This window comes from Sapajus apella, unplaced genomic scaffold (assembly GCF_009761245.1).
Source record: "Sapajus apella isolate SASKATOON/1434 unplaced genomic scaffold, GSC_monkey_1.0 scaffold36, whole genome shotgun sequence".
Taxonomy (NCBI): Eukaryota; Metazoa; Chordata; class Mammalia; order Primates; family Cebidae; genus Sapajus; species Sapajus apella.
In genome coordinates, this window is record NW_022436976.1 from 23,833,399 (window position 1) to 23,844,418 (window position 11,020).

Sequence of the window (11,020 nt, forward strand, 5' to 3'; positions counted from 1 at the left end):
TTTTTGAGACGGAGTTTCGCTCTTGTTACCCAGGCTGGAGTGCAATGGCACGATCTCGGCTCACCACAACCTCCGCCTCCCAGGTTCAGGCAATTCTCCTGCCCCAGCCTCCTGAGTCGCTGGGATTACAGGCACGCGCCACCATGCCCAGCTAATTTTTTGTAGTTTTAGTAGAGACGGGGTTTCACCATGTTGACCAGGATGGTCTCGATCTCTTGACCTCGTCATCCACCCGCCTCGGCCTCCCACAGTGCTGGGATTACAGGCTTGAGCCACCGTGCCCGGCCATCTCGATCCATTTTTTAAAGCTAGGACTTGTCAAGCATCTCTTCACTTTCTTGACTTCATTTTCTCCACCTCACTTTAAAGGTTCCCATTTTAGGGGCAGAGAAATCTTAGGATGGTTTTTTTCTCACTGCGCCACGGACGGTAAGGGAAAGAGCAGGAAGCAAAGTGAGGGGGCCAACTGCGTGCCTCATCCCGGGTCCCAAGCACCTGGACCAGCCCTGCCCGCGGCACCTCGGGCCCCACGCGTCTAGGCCAGCCTTACCCGGGGCACCCCGAACCCTACGATCCTGGGCCAGCCTTACCTGGCGAAAAAGGAATCCGCCTGGGCCACCGAGAAGCGAACAAAGTGAGGACGGAGCCTTGTAACTAAGAGCTGAGAGCACTCTGGATCTCTCTGGCGGTCTCCGCCCCTCAAGGTGTGTCCCAGCCCCCCTGTCTACACACCCCCGCCTCCTCCCCGGAAATCGCATTCCGCCCTAAGCAATTGCTGACCTCTACTGCGGTCCCCCTGCTGGGCCCAATTCCCTCTGACTCTGCTGAGCCTCGGCTTGAACGAGCCCCACCCCTCAGATTCGACTCTAGACTCAAATCTGAATAAAGACACCACTAAGCACTTCATCGCCCAGGCCTGAACCCCAAGGTCACCTCTTTCCTTGTCTTCAACCCTCGCAGTGAATCCGTTCCTGAGACCTTGAATTTGCCCGCTTCTCGCCGTCTCCGCAGCTCCAGCCCAGGCCATGCCCCGCCGTCTCTCACGTGCATCACTGAAATCACCTCCAATTGCTCCCTGGCCTCTCTCACTACCGCTCTGCAATCCTTCTCTCCCTCCAATACCTTTCAGTGGCTTCCTGTTTCGGTTACATTTCTACCTCCTCATTCTATCCTGACTGCCTGTTCAACACTGTCTTTGCACTGCCCTCCTCACCGCTGAAACACTGTCTCCCGTCTCTTCCTTGGAAAACACAGAACTTCCTGCCTCAGGGCCCTTGCACTGCCTGTTTCCTCTGCGAGTTTTTATTTTTCTTTTCTTTTCTTTCTTTTTCTTTTTTGAGACAGAGTCGCCGGGTGCGGTGGCTCACGCCTGTAATCCCACTTTGGGAGGCCGAGGAGGGCGGATCACGAGGTCGAGAGATCGAAACCATCCTGGCCAACATGGTGAAACCCCGTCTCTATTTAAAAAAAAAAAATAGAAAAAAGAGAGAGAGACAAGAGTCTTGCTCTGTGGCCACAGCTGGAGTGCAGTGGCATGATCTTGGCTCACTGCAACCCCAGCCTCCTGGGTTCAAGCAGTTCTCCTGCCTCAGCCTCCTGAGTAGCTGGGATTACAGGACCATGCCACCATGCCCGGCTAATTTATGTATTTTTGTGAAGACGATTTCACCATGTTGGCCAGGTTGGTCTGGAACTCTTAACCTCGTGATCCACCCACCTCCACCTCCCAAAGTGCTGGGATTACAGGCATGAGCCACTGTGCCCAGGCCCCAAAGTTGAGTTATATAAAAATCAATTGGGGAAGAATGACATATTATTCAAGCTTTACAGCAATGAAGATGAAATCTCAGGCAAGTTACTTAACTGCTTTGTGCCTATTTCTTGTAAAATGAGAAAGACTGTGGTGTCAGCCTCATAGAATTGTTGATTAAAGTCAAACATGCAAAAGTGTTTAAAATTGTGCCTATGGCATAGTAAACCTTCCATAAATTTTTTTTCTTTTTTTGTATTTTTTAGACAGGGTCTCACTGTGTCACCCAGGCTGAAGTGCAATGGTACACTATCCGCTTACTGCAACCTCCGCCTCCCGGGTTCAAGTAATTCTTGTGCCTCAGCCACTCCAAGTAGCATGGATTTCAGGAATGCACCACCATGCCTGGCTAATTTTTGTATTTTTAGTAGAGTCAGAGTTTTGGCATGTTGACCAGGCTTGTGTTGAATTCTTGACCTCAAGCAATCTACCCAAGTCGGCTTCCCAGTGTTGGGATTACAGGTGTGAACCACTGTGCCCAGGCCATAAATGATTACTATTAACATTAATGCCATCATTTGTTTAAACTTCCTTTTTTTTTTTTTTGAGACAGAGTCTCATCACCAGGCACCAGGCTGGAGTGCAGTGGCACAATCTCGGCTCACTGCAACCTCCGCCTCCCGGGTTCAAGCAATTCTCCTGCCTCAGCCTCCCAAGTAGCTGGGACTACAGGCACACGCCACCACACCCAGCTAATTTTTTTATATTTTTAGTAGAGACGGGGTTTCACCATGTTGGCCAGGATGGTCTCGATCTCTTGACCTGGTGATCCGCCTGCCTCGGCCTCCCAAAGTGCTGGGCGTACAGGCTTGAGCCACCGCGCCTGGCTTGTTTAAACTTTCTAAAAATTTTTTATCATTTATTTATTTATTTTGAGACAGAGTCTTGCTCTGTCGCCCAGGCTGGAGTGCAGTGGCACCATCTTGGTTCACTGCGCACTCTGCCTCCTGGACTCCAGAGATTCTCCTGTCTCAGTCTCCCAAGTAGCTGGGATTATAGGCGAGCGCCACCATGCATAGCTAATTTTTGTATTTTCGGTAAAGACGGGGTTTCACCATGTTGGCCAGGCTGGCCTCCAACTCCTAACCTCAAATAATCTGTCTGCTGTGGCCTCCCAAAGTGCTAGGATTACAAATGTGACTCACCACGTCTGGCCTCATTTTTTAAATTAGAGATGAGGTCTCGGCCGGGCGCGGTGGCTCAAGCCTGTAATCCCAGCACTTTGGGAGGCCGAGGCGGGTGGATCACGAGGTCAAGAGATCGAGACCATCCTGGTCAACATGGTGAAACCCCGTCTCTACTAAAAATACAAAAAATTAGCTGGGCATGGTGGCGTGTGCCTGTAATCCCAGCTACTCAGGAGGCTGAGGCAGGAGAATTGCCTGAACCCAGGAGGCGGAGGTTGCGGTGAGCCGAGATCGTGCCATTGCACTCCAGCCTGGGTAACAAGAGCGAAACTCCGTCTCAAAAAAAAAAAAAAAAAAAAAAGAGATGAGGTCTCACTATGTCGCCTAGGCTGGTCTTGAACTTCTGGGCTCAAGTAATCCTCCCAACTCAGGCTCCCAAGGTGCTGGGATTACAGGTGTGAGCCACCACACCCAATTATTTAAACTTTTTGCAGGTTTTTTTTTTCTGAAATAGATCTTATCCATTTTTTTTGTTGATATTATTTCTGAGTAGCTGGGTGCAGTGGCTCATGCCTATAAGCCCAGCACTTTGGGAGGCCAAGACTGGAGGATGGCTGGAGTCCAGGAGTTCAAGACCAACCTGGGCAACATGGTGAAACCCTATCTCTTTAAAAAATATAAAAATTACCCAGGCATGGTGGTACACACCTGTAGTCCCAGCTACTCAGGAGGCTGAGGTGGGAGGATCACCTGAGCCCAGGAAGTTGAGGCTGCAGTGAGCTAAGGCTGCACCACTGCACTCCAACCTGGGTGTTGGAATGAGACCCTGTTTAAAATATATATATATATATATATATTCCTGAGTAAAATTGTAAAATTGATTTTCATTACTATTGTGAATGATACTTTTCCCCTAGTCTATTCCTGATATGTAGGAAAGCAGTAGCTGATAGCCTGTTGCTGGTAGCTCATAGCCTGATAGTAGTTCATAGTCCAGCATACTGAAACCGCCTTTGCAAAATTATGACTGAGACAGTGAAAGAAGTCTAACTTAATCGACTCTATGTTGCTTCTAACATCCAAGCTGTCCCTGTTCATTCCTGGGCATAGGCTGAACTAACTTTGAGAGAAACTTAGTTTACAGTTTAAAACAAAGACGATGACAGCCCTTTCCCAAAGCAGAAAGGCTAAAAAAAAAAAAGCAGAGTGCCTAGATTGCCTTTGTAGGATGAACGGTAGCCGCGTGATTAGAAACTATGGTTTAGGAGTCATGCAGCTGGAGGCTACCGGGTTCCGACCCTCCCTAAACTGCTCCTAAGATCAGTGCTTGAGATATTTTGCAGACCCTGCACTTCAAGGATCAGCAGGCACCACCCAGATCAAACTGGCTTATCTGATCTTGTGGCCTCCACCCAGGAACTGACCCAGTGCAAGAAGACAGCTTCAACTCCCTATGATTTCATCCCTGACCAATCAGCACTCTTGGCTCATTGGCCAACCCACCAAGTTATTCTTAAAAACTCTGCTTCCTGAATGCTCAGGGAGACTGATGAGAGTAGTAAGAAAACTCTGGTCTGCTGGACAGCCGGCTCTGCACAAATTACTCTTTCTCTATTGCAATTCCCCTGTCTTGATAAATGGGCTCTGTCTAGGCAGTGGGCAAGGTGAACCCACTGAGCAATTACAGCTTCTCCTGGGACAGATAGATCCTGTAAACAGGTCATTTTAACACAATATATTAATTGAAAAGGTAAAGATAAGCAAGCAACAGGTTTCATGGAATGGCAGAGGAAGCTGCATTAGCAAAACTTGCAGAGGAGGTCTGAGGAAAAGTTTTTCGGAAGTTGTAATAGGGAACTGAGTCTTGAAGAACAAGGCATTTTGCACAATTTGTGGATGTTGTTCTCCCGTAAGTCAGTGAAAAACAAACTTTGTAAACTATTTGAAGAGATTTATTCCAAGCCAAGTACAAGTGACCAAGGCCCATGGCAAAATCTCAAGAGATCCAGAGAATATGTGCCCAAGGTAGTTGGGTTACAGCTTAGTTGTACATGTTTTTGGGAGATATAAGCATCAATCTATACAGGTAAAGTACGCATTGGTTCCCGTCAGAAAGGTGCAATAGGTGGATACAAAGATTTTCTGATTGGCAATTGGTTGAAAGAGTTATTGTCTAAAGATCTGGAATCAATAGAAAGGAGTGTCTGGGTTAAACTAAGGGGTTGTGGAAACTAAGGTTCTTATTATGTAGAATAGATGGTAAATGTCTCTTATCAGGCCTTATCTTTTTTTTTTTGAGATGGAGTCTCACCATCTTGCCCAGGCTGGAATGCAACGGCTCAATCTCAGCTCACTGCAACCTCCGCCTCCCAGGTTCAAATGAGTCTCCTGCCTCAGCTTCCTGAGTAGCTGGGATTACAGGCCCATACCACCACATCTGGCTAATTTTTATATTTTCAGTAGAGATGGGGTTTCACCATTTTGGCCAGGCTGGTCTCAAACTCCTGATCTCCTGATCTACCTGCCTTGGGCTCCCAAAGTGCTGGGATTACAGGTGTGAGCCACTGCACCCAGCTCTTTTTTTTTAAAAAAAAAAAAAAAAGAAAAAGAAAGAAAGAAAAAAAGAAAAGTGAAGGAGAGGAAGAAAGAGGAAGAGGGAGAGAGAACAGGAGTCTTGCTTTATTGCCCAGGCTAGAATGCAGTCTAAAAATGGGTATTGAAAACCTCTTTTATGCCAATAATTGTGCTTAATAATGGAGACAGGAAGAAATGAGGGAAGAAAATAAACAAGCAGCCAACCAATATTTCATTTAAACCTGTGAAATGCTATGCAATTACTGAGGAGTCATTTACTTCACTTTTAGAGTAGGTGTGATGTGGTACTGATAAGAGTGTATATTTTGGAGGCCGGGCGCGGTGGCTCAAGCCTGTAATCCCAGCACTTTGGGAGGCCGAGGCGGGTGGATCACGAGGTCAAGAGATCGAGACCATCCTGGTCAACATGGTGAAACCCCGTCTCTACTAAAAATACAAAACATTAGCTGGGCATAGTGGCGCGTGCCTGTAATCCCAGCTACTCAGGAGGCTGAGGCAGGAGAATTGCCTGAACCCAGGAGACGGAGGTTGCGGTGACCCGAGATCGCACCATTGCACTCCAGCCTGGGTAACAAGAGCGAAACTCCGTCTCAAAAAAAAAAAAAAAAAAAGAGTGTATATTTTGTGTATTTGAAATGGAGAGTTCTATAAATGTTTATTAAGTTTAGTTGTTCCGGATCTGAGTTCAAGTCCTGGATCCTTGTTAATTTTCTGTCTCGTTGATCTGTCTAATATTGATGTTAAAGTCTCCCACTATTATTGTGTGGGAGTCTAAGTCTCTTTATAAGTCTTACGTATCTGGGTGCTCCTATATTGGGTACATATATATTTAAGATTGTTAGCTCTTCTTGTTGCATTGATCCTTCCTTCTTTGCCTCTTTTGATCTTTGTTGCTTTAAAGTCTATTTTATCGGAGGCAAACTCCTGCTTTTTATTTATTTATTTATTTTTGCTCTCCATTTGGTTGGTAAATTTTTCTCCACCCCTTTGTTTTGAGTCTTTGTGTATCCTTGCATGTGAGATGGGTCTGGATGCAGCATACCGATGGGTTTTGGCTGTGTCTTTTGATTGGGGGATTTAGTCGATTTAAATTTAAGATTAATAATAATATATGTGAGTTTAATACTGCCATTTGATACTAGCTGGCTGTTTTGCCCATTAGTTGATGTAGATTCTTCATTATATTGATGTTCTTTACTTTTTGGTATATTTTTGGAAAGGCTGATATGGTTGTTCCTTTCTATGTGCAGTGGTTCTTTCAGAAGCTCTTTTAAAGCAGGCCTGGTGGTGATGAAATCTCTGAGTACTTGCTTGTTCACAAAAGATTTTATTTTTCCTTCGCTTATGAAGCCTAGTTTGGCTGGATATGAAATTCTGGGTTGAAAGTTCTTTTCTTTAAGGATGTTGAATATTGGCCCCCACTCTCTTCTGGCTTGTAGGGTTTCTGCTGAGAGATCTGCTGTGAGTCTGATGGGCTTCCCTTTATGGGTAACCTGACTTTTCTCTCTGGCTGCCCTCAGTATTTTCTCCTTCATTTCAACCCTGGTGAATCTGATGATTATGTGCCTTGGGGTTGCTCTTCTTGAGGAATGTCTTTGTGGTGTTCTCTGTATTACGTGGAGTTGAATATTGGCCTGCCTTGCTAGGTTGGGAAAGTTTTCCTGAATAATATCCTGAAGCGTATTTTCCAGCTTGGATTGATTCTCTTCGTCACATTCAGGTACACCTATCAAACGTAGATTAGGTCTTTTCACATAGTCCCATATTTCTTGGAGACTTTGCTTGTTCCTTTTTATCCTTTTTTCTCTAATCTTGTCTTCTCGTTTTATTTCATTAAGTTGGTCTTCAATCTCTGATATCCTTTCTTCTGCTTGATCAATTCAGCTGTTGAAACTTGTGCATACTTTGTGAAATTCTCGTGTTGTTTTTCAGCTCCATTAATTCACTTATATTCCTCTCTAAATTGGCTATTCTTGTTAGCATTTTGTCAAACCTTTTTCAAAGTTCTTAGTTTCTTTGCATTGGGCTAGAACAAGTTCTTTTAATTCACTGAAGTTTCTTATAATCCACCTTCTGAAGCCTGCTTCTGTTAATGGAACACATTTGTTCTCCATCAGGCCTTGTTCCGTTGCTGATGAGGAACTGTGATCCCCTGTTGAGGGAGGTGCATTCTGATTTTGGGTATTCTCAGCCTTTTTAGGCTGGTTTCTTCCCTTCGTTATAAATTTATCCATCTGTAGTCTTTGTGATTACCAACTTTCTAATTAGGTTTCTGAGTGGACGTCCAACTTGTTGATTCCCAGTGCTGGAATCTGAGCAACCCACTGCACCGGCGGCGTTAAGATTGATGGTGCCTTTCTGCCCGGGAATCTCCGGTCTGGCTTCCTTCTTGAGTCCGTCCTTCGATCAGCTGAAAGGGCAACTCTGCCTTCCTGGAGCTCCAAACGGCGGCCAAAAGGGGAGCTATTCCCGTTTACCCTGCTGCGCCGGCCACAAGAGTCGCGCTGGTAACCAGTGGGGCTCCTCCGCTGGGAATCTCCTGGTCCGTGAGCAATAAAAATTCATCAGAAAGTGTGGCGTCTTCTCGTTCTCTGCGCTTTTACTGGGAGCTATGATCCCGAGCTGCTAGTGATCAGGTATCTTGGATCTCTCTCCGCGCCCAGCTCTTAACAGGATTTAAAAGGTGCCAGACTCTAGCTAATCTCTCTGGATCAGGAAAAGACCTGGAAAGGGAAGGTGATTCTCTACAGAATGTAGATTTCCCCACCAGGGCCATTTAAAAATATGTCAAAGGAATATATTTTGGGGTAAAATGCTTTTATTTCTTTGAGGGCCTGCCCTCTGTCATGGGATGCTATACTAGAGTCACATTGGAATTTGGTATTTTATTGCTACAAAGAGTCTGCTTTGTCAGTTTTTTTTTCTTCTTTTTAATGAAGTTTTGCTACACAAGCTTTGTCAGTCTTAAGATCTCTATTTTAATTTTTTTTTTTTTTTTACATGGAGTTTTGCTCTCTTGCCCAGGCTGGAGTGCCGTGGCACAATCTCGGCTCATTGCAACATCCACCTTCTGGGTTCAAGCGATTCTCCTGCCTCAGCCTCCTGAGTAGCTGGGATTACAGGCATGCACAACCACAACTGGCTAATTTTTGTGTTTTTAGTAGAGACGGGGTTTCACCATTTTGGTCAGGCTGGTCTCGAGCTCCTGACCTCGTGATCCACAGGCCTCACGGACTCCCAAAGTGCTGGGATTACAGGCGTGAACAACCACGCCCAGTCTTTTTTTTTTTTTTTTTTTTTTTGAGAGGAGGTCTTGCTTTGTTGTTCAGGCTGGTCATGAGCTCCTGGGGTCAAGCTACCAGAATGCTGGAATTATTTGCCTGAGCACCGCAGCATGCCTGAAGTCTCCATTTTAATGTTAATGCCAGTCACTTGTGCCTGCATTCCAAAAGGACAAGGGAATAATGAGGCACATCTGATCCCCTCTTCCCATTATGACCTGAAGTGGTTTTTTCAGGCTTAAGTTGGAATGGGGGTGGGAGGTCTCCATTCAGTCCATTGGGGTGCTTAGAATTTTATTTTGGTTTACACAGAACTATTTAACTCTTCTTTGGTGGAGGTCCCAGAGGCTCTGCATCTGGGCCTCGCTGATGCCAGGACTCAAACTAGGAGCAAAGAAGAGAACTGGCAAGGTGGGTTCAACATTCTAGGGAACCTGGTGCATCCAACTCCACTAGCCCTGGAACTAGAGGTCTTTTCTCACTTCTTCCTGGGCCCGGAGGCCAGTTGCTGTTTTTCCTAAATTAAGACCTACCCTCTTCTAGTGGCTGACCCTGACTCTGCAGGATGTATATATATATATTTCTTAAATGGCAAGCGGATTGATTAGAGGTTTTTTTTTTTTTTTGTTTTTTTTTTTTGAGGTGGAATCTTGCTCTGTCTCCCACGCTGGAGTACAGTGACACAATTTCAGCTCGCTGCAATCTCTGCCTCCCAGGCAAGTGATTCTTTTACCTCAGCCTCTGGAGTGGCTGAGATTAGAGGCATGCACCACTGTGCCTGGCTATTTTTTGTACTTTTTTTTTTGTGGGGTGGGGGTGGGGAGGCGGAGTCTTGCTCTGTCACCCAGGCTGGAGTGCAGTGGTGTGATCTCACTGCAACCTCCAACTCCCAGGTTCAAGTGATTCTTCTGCCTCAGCCTCCCGAGTAGCTGAGATTACAGACGCGTGCCACCATGCCTGGCTAATTTTTTGTATTTTTGGTAGAGACAGGGTTTCACTGTGTTAGCCAGGATGGTCTGGATTTCCTGACCTCATGATCTGTGATCCACCCACCTCTGTATCCCAAAGTGCTGGAATTACAGATGTAAGTCACCACGCCCGGCTAATTTTTGTACTTTTAGTGGAGATGGGATTTCACCATGTTGGATAAGCTGGTCTCGAGCTCCTGACCTCGTGATCCGCTCGCCTGGATTTCCTGACCTCATGATCTGTGATCCACCCACCTCTGTTTCCCAAAGCGCTGGGATTACAGGCGTGAGCCACCGCGCCCGGCCTAGAGCTTTCTTTTTGGGAGTGTAGTACTCTTATAGCCTGAAAGACTGTCCTAATCCGTTATGCTTTCTGGAGAGAAGGATGGCTTCTATGGAGATAGGATGCCTATCTCACCTGTTAGGAGTCTTTCTCGTTTCTCACTTGCCATCATAATTTCTGAGGAACCCTCTTCTGGATTTGCCTAGTGAGATCAAGCAATTTCTTTTGAACAAGATTTCCATCTTTCTAGCCACGCAGGAACCAGGTAAATGGAAAACCTGCGCCATCTTCTGGCCAAGGTGTGAGTAGCTTTCTGAAGAGCCATTGTTAATATTGGATACAGGTCTTCCTCTGCTTTTCTAGCTGCTAAATTGGAGGCTCTTCAAAGAACTTCAGGGTATTTATGCCTGTGCGTGTTCAGTGAGGAATGAGGGAAGAAACTCGGTTGGAATAAGGACTCTGATCTGTACGTGTGTACCCGCAGCCATCCAGGGTTCTGATGTAAACTGTTCAGGGCCACACTCTGAGAAACAGTAAAAACGATGCAGCCAAGGCCAAACCTTCATTTCATTAAAGGGAAAATCTGATCACAAAACTCTTCAGACTAAAATAGCTCAGTTGTCCAGGTGGGGTGGCTCATGCCTGTAATCCCAGCACTTTGAGAACCCAAAGCAGGAGGATCACTTGAGGCCAGGAGTTTGAGACCAGCCTGGGCAAGATAGTGAGACCCCATCTCTACAATAAATAAAAGAATTAGTTGGGCATAGTGTCATGCTTGTAGTTCCAGCTACTCGGGACCCTGAAATGGGAGGATTGCCAGGCATGGTGGCTCACGCCTGTAATCTCAGCACGCCTCAGGAGGCCGAGGCAGGTGGATCACCTGAGGTCAGGAGTTCAAGACCAGCCTGGCCAACATGATGAAACCCTGTCTTTAAAAAAAAAAAAAAAAAAAAAAA

At 46.0% G+C, this 11,020-nt stretch overlaps 1 protein-coding gene and 1 pseudogene across 2 annotated transcripts in view; one reads left to right on the top strand and one right to left on the bottom strand.

The window, feature by feature from the left end:
- L1TD1 (LINE1 type transposase domain containing 1) overlaps positions 1 to 11,020 on the bottom strand; it is a 31,515-nt gene that overhangs the window by 12,819 nt on the left and 7,676 nt on the right. Inside the window, exon 1 of one of the 2 annotated variants that reach the window (XM_032296828.1) lies at positions 591 to 1,048. The exons of the other annotated variant lie outside the window; for it this stretch is intronic. The gene's annotated coding sequence lies outside the window, so the exon portion shown is untranslated. Of the gene's footprint in view, positions 1 to 590; positions 1,049 to 11,020 lie in introns of those variants that run through there. 2 annotated transcript variants of the gene reach the window in all.
- LOC116563682 overlaps positions 7,880 to 11,020 on the top strand; it is an 8,771-nt pseudogene continuing 5,630 nt past the window's right edge.